The 9,094-nt window shown below is 32.2% G+C and overlaps 2 non-coding genes across 2 annotated transcripts; both read left to right on the top strand.

Moving 5' to 3' along the window:
* Positions 1-2,105: 2,105 nt before the first annotated feature.
* Trnat-ugu (transfer RNA threonine (anticodon UGU)) lies at positions 2,106-2,177 on the top strand. Its single transcript has one exon. It is a non-coding gene; the product is annotated as a tRNA-Thr (tRNA).
* Positions 2,178-4,580: 2,403 nt separating this feature from the next.
* Trnat-cgu (transfer RNA threonine (anticodon CGU)) lies at positions 4,581-4,653 on the top strand. The gene has a single exon. It is a non-coding gene; the product is annotated as a tRNA-Thr (tRNA).
* Positions 4,654-9,094: the final 4,441 nt, after the last annotated feature.

Raw genomic sequence — 9,094 nt, forward strand, 5'->3', positions numbered from 1 at the left:
GTAACAGACTGGTTACAGTGATCTCATTGATTTACATCAATCTTTTACTTATCTTCGTCTTAAAATTCTAGGCGTGTTCCTATAGTCTAGTGTTAACCGTCGGTCTTCGATGTTATAGGCAAAGGTTCGATCCCCACAATAGTAAAAAAAATACCCTGCGATGTGTAAAATTTAATCTTATGTAGATACAATCTTGAATTAGTTAATTTTTTGGGTTAAGTACATCTATCATGATGTAAAATTGTAGGATGTAGACGAGCTGATATATCCAATCCATGCTTTGCAACAGGAAGAAAATGTGACCTAGGCAGCCATTACAGTTTATAATCGGTGCTGATGTGTGTTAAAAAATATAGCAACCCTATAAATTAATTTGAAAATATAAAATTATTTAAAAGTGTAAGCCTCTTTACTTTCAAAACCCTACTTTTGATGTCAATAGATCCACAACAATAAGACAACATACCGTAGTGTAGCAAAGCAATAGCAACAATTAATTGATATTGATGTTATGTGAATGAAATGTTTTACCATAAGTCTTCAATTTTAGTCAAGCCTCTTTACATGTAGCTTGCTATACAGATTAAAAATGAAATTGTGAGCAATACTTTACAAAACGTATACAACCTTTCTTTAACCAAACATAAACCTCTTGCTAAATAATGCACATCCTTTTTTAGTAAATAAACAAAGTAAATAAGCCAGTTAATTGCATTGACCAGCTGTTTAATTAAATGAATTAAACTAAATCATTTAAACTTTGGAAGCATGTCAGACGTAGCCCTTTGGAAATATTCCTGTGGACCGGAGCCCTTAAGATTAATTAATTAATTAAGATTAATATGGGCTATTAATTAACAGCTGTGTCTAAGGAATATGTCGGCCTTAGTCACTAAGACTACAAGATCGTGCCACTCATCCTACAGTCATCCTTCACTCATATTTAGGTTAAAATTCGCACATAGTGGTGTCCCCGTCTTAAAAAAAATTGATAAGAAGTTTGTCCATATAAATAATTAATTGTCCACAAACCTACACTCTCTAAGCTTTATTTTGATGTGCCTATATAATCTTATAATGCCTATATTTTAATTTTGTAAATGGCCTTAACCATTCACATAAAATTTTATTGTATCACTTTGATTACAAAATAGATTATCCTTTTCCGGTGTAAAGTTGAATGAATTATCAGTATCATACAGTCAACGTGTACTGTACATAGGTAAGAATTTGAATAATGTCCCTAAAAACTAAAATCCAAATCACCTCAAGAGTTTTAGCAAATATTCTATACGTAAGCTATTACCGTAGTTCTCAAATAAATACATAGAGCCGGGGCCGACTTATTTATTCGTTTTATGTCCCAAAAACATCTACCATTATTTTTTTAAATATTCATAGATACATGGTGGCAAATTGTCTTGGGATTGTTAAATATTTCAGCAAATTTGGCACAAATTTACTATACACAAACGTCATATAAAACATTATTTAGTGAAACCTCCTCAGGGGGCGCCTGCTAGTCAAAAGGAAATCTTAAATGCAAGCATTATGCTGATACGCACATCAAATTAAAGTGTTTATTTAGTAGAACACAATGCCACAAATTAGAGCTCAAAAGAACAACTGAGTCAAAAATGGTCGTTCAGATATTCAAAATTGCAAAATCAAGGAATCTTTTTGTATTTTGATAAAATTTCAGGAGTCTTTACTTATGCCTAGTCCCAATGCATTACAGTCGTTACGAAAAAAATATATATTATGCTCCTTGGATATATGATTTTTAGTAATACTCCTCAAAATGTGAATTGAAAAGGGTTTTTTTTAATTGAATGCCTACTAAATTGTAGATATGTTAAATATAGCCTACAACGTTCAAAAATACAAAAATATAAGTGGGAATAATTGTATACCAAAGAGTAAAAGAATAAATTTAATTCTAAGGTTTACTCTAGTGCCTCATCTAATGTCTACTAGAATTTCGTAAAAAAACTCCGTAGAAAATCTACCAACTATGCCATCAGTCATGGCCACCTTGACTCCTTGAAATGCATGCAACAAGCAGCTCTTTCTCAGAAGTGACTATTTCTGACCAAACTCTCATCGCCTCTTTAGCTCAGTGGCAGAGCGCTGGTCTTGTAAACCAGCGGTCGTGAGTTCGATCCTCACAGGAGGCACCTGACTTTTTGTTCGCATAATTTGTAGATTCTGTTAAGTAAAATTAAAACAAATTCTATCAACGAGGATGTCGTGTTTTAATTAGTAAAAATCACTTTATAAAATATTTTAAAATAGCTCTGATGTGATGATTTATTTTTAACTTAAAAATTTATTTTTAAATTTATTTTTAAAGGTAATTTAAACCACTATAAAGTTAAATTTTATACATTTAATGTTTAAAATTGATTCTTAACCAGGGTGTAAACGTTTTAAAACGCCAACATGACTAACTAACATGATTAACTATTTCCTGTGCATTTTGAAATGTAAGTTCATTATTTAACAAGGAAACAGACGGTTCTCGATCTTGACCGTAAACTGATGAAATCACAATCCAAAATGTTTATGCTTTGACAGTATTGAAGGTATAATTATTGTCAAATTTAAATAAACCAAAAATTATCCCAAAGCCAAAATTCTAACTCTTAATCCCGATCTTCCACCACTTACCGTTCGAAACTTATCTGTTAATCTCATCAGAAAACGAGTTAGACGGAACGGGGTCACGTGATGACGAACCGCGAAAACAAAATGGCGCCGTAATTGCGATTAGCGCGGGAGCGATAACTCGTTAACACTTTGGCGCGAAAAACCGCGCGTTCGATTAGCGGGAAATTACGCGGGATAGAAAACAGGCGGTTCTGTAAGCGGCGATCACGGAGATCGAATTAGGTAAAATGATCAACCGCCAGCAATATCCTACGGCGCTCATCTCTAAGAGCTACTTCCGGTATAGGAAGGTGGGGGGGAGGGGGGGTAATAGTATTTATATACTCGGTAAACTGATTCTGTATAGGTTATGGTATATAGGTAGTTTGTTCAAGTTCTTTTCTTCATACAAAAATGGATAAGAGAATGTGTGCAACTAAATACTAAACGCAGGAATTTGTGCTCAAATTGCGCAAAATAGGGCTGAATATTCTTTCCCGATGCCTTTACACAAATTGCTTAAAATAGGGTTCAATATTCGTCTCCTAGGCGTAAAGAATAATGTACATTAATACCTACCCTTATAGCCTTTAAAAATTACTTCGTAGCTGAAAAATGTAAATTTAAGTTAACATCATAGTATAAAATATAAAATAATATGAAGGTTTGTATTGTAAAAGATAATTATTTTGGTTAATAAAACAAGTGTGCAGTATTTAAAATGTGTAATTGTACCATACCACCTATTGACCCATACCATGAAGAGTTTTAACAGTTATCGGGCTATATCTGTTTATTTAGGTAAATGTTAGTAATATGCTGTTAAATTACAATAATTACACCTACACTCGCTATTATTAAAGGTTGTCAGCAACACTGGACCCTTAAGCAGACTCTATAAATAAACCAAAAACTAAAGGGTGAAGTACTAAAATAGCCTGTTAAATTAACATTCCGCTAAATCATAAGGTCTAAAATAGGACCGCAATCGTAAACATCTGTTCAGTAAAAGGGATTTTACGGAAAAAAACCCTGGTGAAACCCCTTATTGCATTACTAGATAATATATTGTAGTGAAATCTATTCTGTATAGAAAACCCTCTAGGCTCTTAGATATTTTTACCAGGGTTCAATTTTTCAGCGACCTTCATGGTGAACCCTACAAGGCAGAGAAAACTGTATACGAAATATTATAATTTAATAAGGGCTATACGTGGTAGATTAAATAATTATGGTATGGCTTCTGGTATTTGTAATCTGTGCTTATATACTATTTAAGAACTTGTTTCCTAGGATTTTAAAATTATGTTGATAATCATTATGTTAAACAAATTTAAGTGAAAATGTAAAATCCATGTACTAAGGACATTTATTATGTTATTAATAACTGAGCAACATTTAAATTCTAAAGAGCTTAAGCTGCTAAATTTATTTAAGATTGCCATTCTCAGCCAAATGTAATACATTTACAACGCGTAAGGAGCATTTTCCCTCATTAATAGCCTTTGAAAACAATCAGGGTCACCTTTACCCCGGCGCTCTTTTCTTATTGGATTTTGAAGTACAGTAGTTTTAGAAATAAGTTATGTCAAAACCTCCAAGAAAAGTGTTGGTAGCTTCAATTCCATCGACAAAATACTGCTGGTCCATAGAAAGGTGCTGGTTTGATTCCGGAAGATTTATGCATTTTTCATTTGCCATTCAAATAATTTGGGCTGCTTTTTTAACAGGTTGATATCAATTTAATTTGTATGACAGTTAGTTGGCATCGCTGGAGCCCAAAGTTAGTTAGGGCCGTCTACTACTTGTTGTTTGTAGCTTTAGACACTATCATTGTTACGAAGGACATTTAAGTAGTGAACATCTGTAAATTTAAGGTGGGAAATTGTGCGCATGCGCGTTGTTTTGCAATAATCGCAGGAAAATCTAACGCCTCCTTGGCTCAGTGGTTAGAGCACTGGTCTCGTAAACCAGGGGTCGTGAGTTCAAATCTCACAGGAGGCAAAACAATTTTATAATCGTTTCACGGAACGCCAAAAGCAATTTGGTATTGGAAACTAGCCTGTTCGCATCCATATTCCCCTTTTGCTTTTGAAACGTATGAAAGATTTTAGTTTTAAATAAAGTGAGGTGTGGTGTAACTAATAAATAAAATAATCCTTCATTTTAGAAAGAAGCTGTGTTAGGAGTAAAACTAAATAGCTTCTTATAGAGGATATTCACTATAAACTCCCATTAAAGAAAGTAATTTTAAATAGAAATACATAAGTCAAGTAATCAACTATATTTGTAACTTTTGTGTACAATTTGCTAGAAATGTTAATTTACATAGATAATTTAGGATTGCGACGGACGTGTAAAATACTTTATTCAAAAAACTGTAATATTACCAAAACAAACAATCCGTGTAAAGATTATTTGAGTCCTTTGTGTTCTGTATGCATTCCTTTACACAATGGGTAATAATTATAAAATTAATCAAAATAATAATTTACCAAAAGTAGTCCATACATAGTTTCAAACAATATATTGATAGAAAACACCTGTATTGCATGACAACATATTTTTCATATCCGTTTCAGAAGCATGAAGACACCTCAATCCCGCCCCTTTCTTGATAGACATTTTCCTTCTGTACCACTTTTCTTTACTTTTATTCTCCCCCTATACGTAGTATAAGGAGAAAGCATTGTTTCAAAATTTCAAGTTCTTGGTTTGGGTGGAAATAGCCGTTTTGTGTCCTCCTGAACACAAAAAACAGTTTTGAAATTATGTATGTGCGTGAGTATTTTTGTGAGGTTATGTTTACTTACACCCTACACCAGTGATCCGATTTTGATTAAATTTGGTATGTGGGTACAAATTTACATGATGTCTCCAAGCAATTTTCACTTTTCTGAAATCTTGATTATAATGGAAATTTTCATATAAAAACTCATTTAAATAACGATACAATCAGGTGTTAAAAACGGTCCGAAAGATTTTAATTAAAATGTAGTATGTTATAACCCTTTTAACTCTAAAAATATGGTACAAACCCAATTGTATAAACATTTACTGTTAAACATTTATGGCAGAATGTGTGATCTTTCCATATATTATCGTTGCTCCCACCACTTGCCTATTGTAAGGGATGCTTACAAGCAAATGGGAAAAAGCATGTGCCAGATTGCTGATACCGTTAATTGTGTTAATCATCAAGCATTTCAAACTTTTATTGCCTGACTTTGCAATGACAATTTGGTATGATGAATGAATAATCTAGGTTCAGATATCAATTTAAGTAGCAGCGTTCCCTGATAAAAAATAAGTATGTCTTGGATATGTCAGGAGATCTGGCTCTATATCGTAAATTTCTTTTAGTGCAAATAAAACACCATCTAACAACTTAGTGGACTCATCACTAATATTCAGTAAGATCTCCGATATGAAATTAGATAATATCATAAACAATAGGCAATTCTCTGTGATAGCACTTTATCGTAAAATTTGCGCCTTCAACTTTTATGACGCAGAGTGCATCATAAATATGCACTACTATTGCAGCACAAGGTTTGAAGGCGCACAAAAATACTAAATACTGTAGTAATTTAAAGTATTTTTGTTGGTATTTAATTGTAGGTTCACTTTGGTGACATGACGAAAGATTTTAAGATCATTATTGATACTTTATGAATACCTGATATATTATTTATATCGTGAGAACTTCAAGTTAATTTTATTATTAGCCAAAGGGTGGTTGCAAATGTGAATACGCTATGTGATTTGTATGATGTGTAAACAAAATATTTAATAAGACATCCATTAAGACGCATGAACAAATTACGTGTTATTTCATTTAAAATAATGCCAAACAATCGATTTAAATATTGCAGCTATTTTTTCATCTTAAAATCCAATGGTCAATAATTCTATTATTGTTTATTAAATGGGTAGAAAATAAAAATCTCACCTGGTAGGCCTATAGGTAATTTTTACTATTTTAAGTTTCTACTGTCTTACGAGTTTTGTCCGTTTTAGTTGGATAGTTATATGTGTATTCAAAACGGATTGACAATGCTATAAACAACAATATTAATAAATAAAATTGTATAGAACAATTCTTAAAACTAACATATATAACCAACCGTTGTATGGAAAATCCTGTATATTTTAACAACTTAAAACGTCAATTTTACCAGCACGTTTGTTCATTGAAAAATAACCCGGAAATATTCTAACTCGTCTCACAGTAAATAGACGTTCCAGAGGTCCAGAAATCACACAACGTTCTGGTAACGACTGAGGCGCTCGTAGTTCAGCCATATTCCGCTAGGTGGCAGGAGCGGAGTTGTTTGTGTTACTGGATTGAGATTTAATTCAATTCTGCTATTTTCTTCCCCAATGTTTCTATGGAGTGTAAATAAAAACATTTTTCATAATTCATGTGTAAATAAATCTTTTAATTACTATAGTACAATTCTTTTACAGACATTTATTCGCATTTTTATCCTTTTAAACCTTTGAAGGGTCAAATGTAGGATTTGTAAATAATACTTCTAGTATATAAAAGGTTATTTTTATGTAACGCAAAATAAAGCAACAAAAAATAAAAGTCCAGTCTAAAGTTATTGAAAATAAAATTATTGCAAATAATGAGAAAATAACAAAATGAATGTTATGTTAAATATTTAACGTTTTATAGAACTTAAAATAAATCGGACATTATTTTTGTCATTCATTTTAAAACTACTTTAGCGTCATTTTTTTCCAGATAAATGTCACATACTGTAGAAAATCAAGAAAACCTTAATAAAATTGGTATCGGTACTATGTTTGAATAATTAATTAACATCTATCCATTCCGAATTCGTTGAATTTATCTAAATCACTCCAGAAACAAATAATCATCGATGAATTCAGACGGAAATTTGTTTTAACGTAATGGTTAAAGGGGAAAAGGTTATAATCAGTTTATTTAATTCATCTGTGATCTATTTCATTGTTTTGAAGAAAAAAATAATCAAAAGTCATGTCTAGACAATATCAAATATCACCCTGATATCATTGGACGAGACGAAATGCACGAAATGACAGTGATCAAGTCAGCTGATCAGCTGATCAGCTGATCGACTGTCGATCGCTAACGAACGTAACCGTCGCTCGCTTCGTCGACGACGAAATCGGAAATGATCCTGCAAACATTCTGGTCACTTCCCTGTGTCTTCCACGCGGACAAGCCCGATCTCTCCGTGACTGGTAGGTTACTCGGTCTTTTAATTTTAGTGAAAACAATTGCTTATGTAGGACAACATTGACAAAACTTATGGAAATTATTAAATAAGACTTCTTATTGTGGTTTGCAGTAACATGATATTTGAGGTAAAATAAATCGTAGGGGGTTTGAAAATGACACTTCTTATAAAGGAAGACTTGTTATCAAAGTTTCACTGTCCCTTAAATAGATTAACATCATCCTTTCAGATTTATTATCTTTACTTTACGTGATCAAATTTTAATGTTAGTTCCAGATTTTTATAGAGAGCGATGTGTAGTTTCTAGTTCTTAAAAAATGTTTTATGGCAATAAATTGATATAATTATAAACAATTAATTGTCTGTCTCCTGGTGTAACACAACAGGAATGCATAAATCGTAAAATCTAGCCTAAGATCTCAGAGTAATAAAACAAAATTTTGTTTTATTACTCTGAATAAGATTAAAGAGACGAAACATTCAAAACTTTACCTACAAGAATCACGTATAAAATGAGGCATCAGATTTGACTATATGATCAGAAATCAGAAGTCATAGTCAATAGTTATAATTAAGATGTGAAATGCAATACCGTAGCTATTGTAGTTATATCGTCAAACTTCAAACCTTCAACCATGGTTCAAATCATGTCAAGTCATAAAGTCATAATCATAAATTATCTTTGCTGCTCGTTCTTGTTACAATGCCTTAACCCTGAGGTTATGTATTTCCAACTATAAAAACAGATACAAACCTTAGGCAGCTAAATAGATATATCTTTGAGTAGGGTATAAAAATCATTATTGAGACCATCGACAAAAAATAATTAAAGTTTAATTTTTAAGTTGATTGAATAAAATATCGTTGTGTCATCTTTAACACTTGCTCTGGCAACTCATTTCAACTCACTTAACTGTTAACTAACTTGCAACTATCATCACCATCAATACTTCTTTATAAAATTTGGAATTATTGTATGTAAATATTTTCTCATAACATAGATTTTCGATGCAAATATTTATTTACCTAACCCGCCATGTTAAACTTCCCTATCCCAAGCGTGATGTATACAACTTCCAGTGTTGGGGAAGCTACTTTTAAAATGTAGCTAGCTACAACTACTGCTACATTTCCAAAAAAGTAGCTTAGCTACAGCTACAGCTACAGTTCCCAAAAAGTAGCTAGCTACAACTACAGCTACAATGAAATGT

Source organism: Macrosteles quadrilineatus, unplaced genomic scaffold (genome assembly GCF_028750875.1).
Source record: "Macrosteles quadrilineatus isolate MER2022 unplaced genomic scaffold, UCM_ALF_1.0 Scaffold_2__2_contigs__length_208266976, whole genome shotgun sequence".
NCBI lineage: Eukaryota > Metazoa > Arthropoda > Insecta > Hemiptera > Cicadellidae > Macrosteles > Macrosteles quadrilineatus.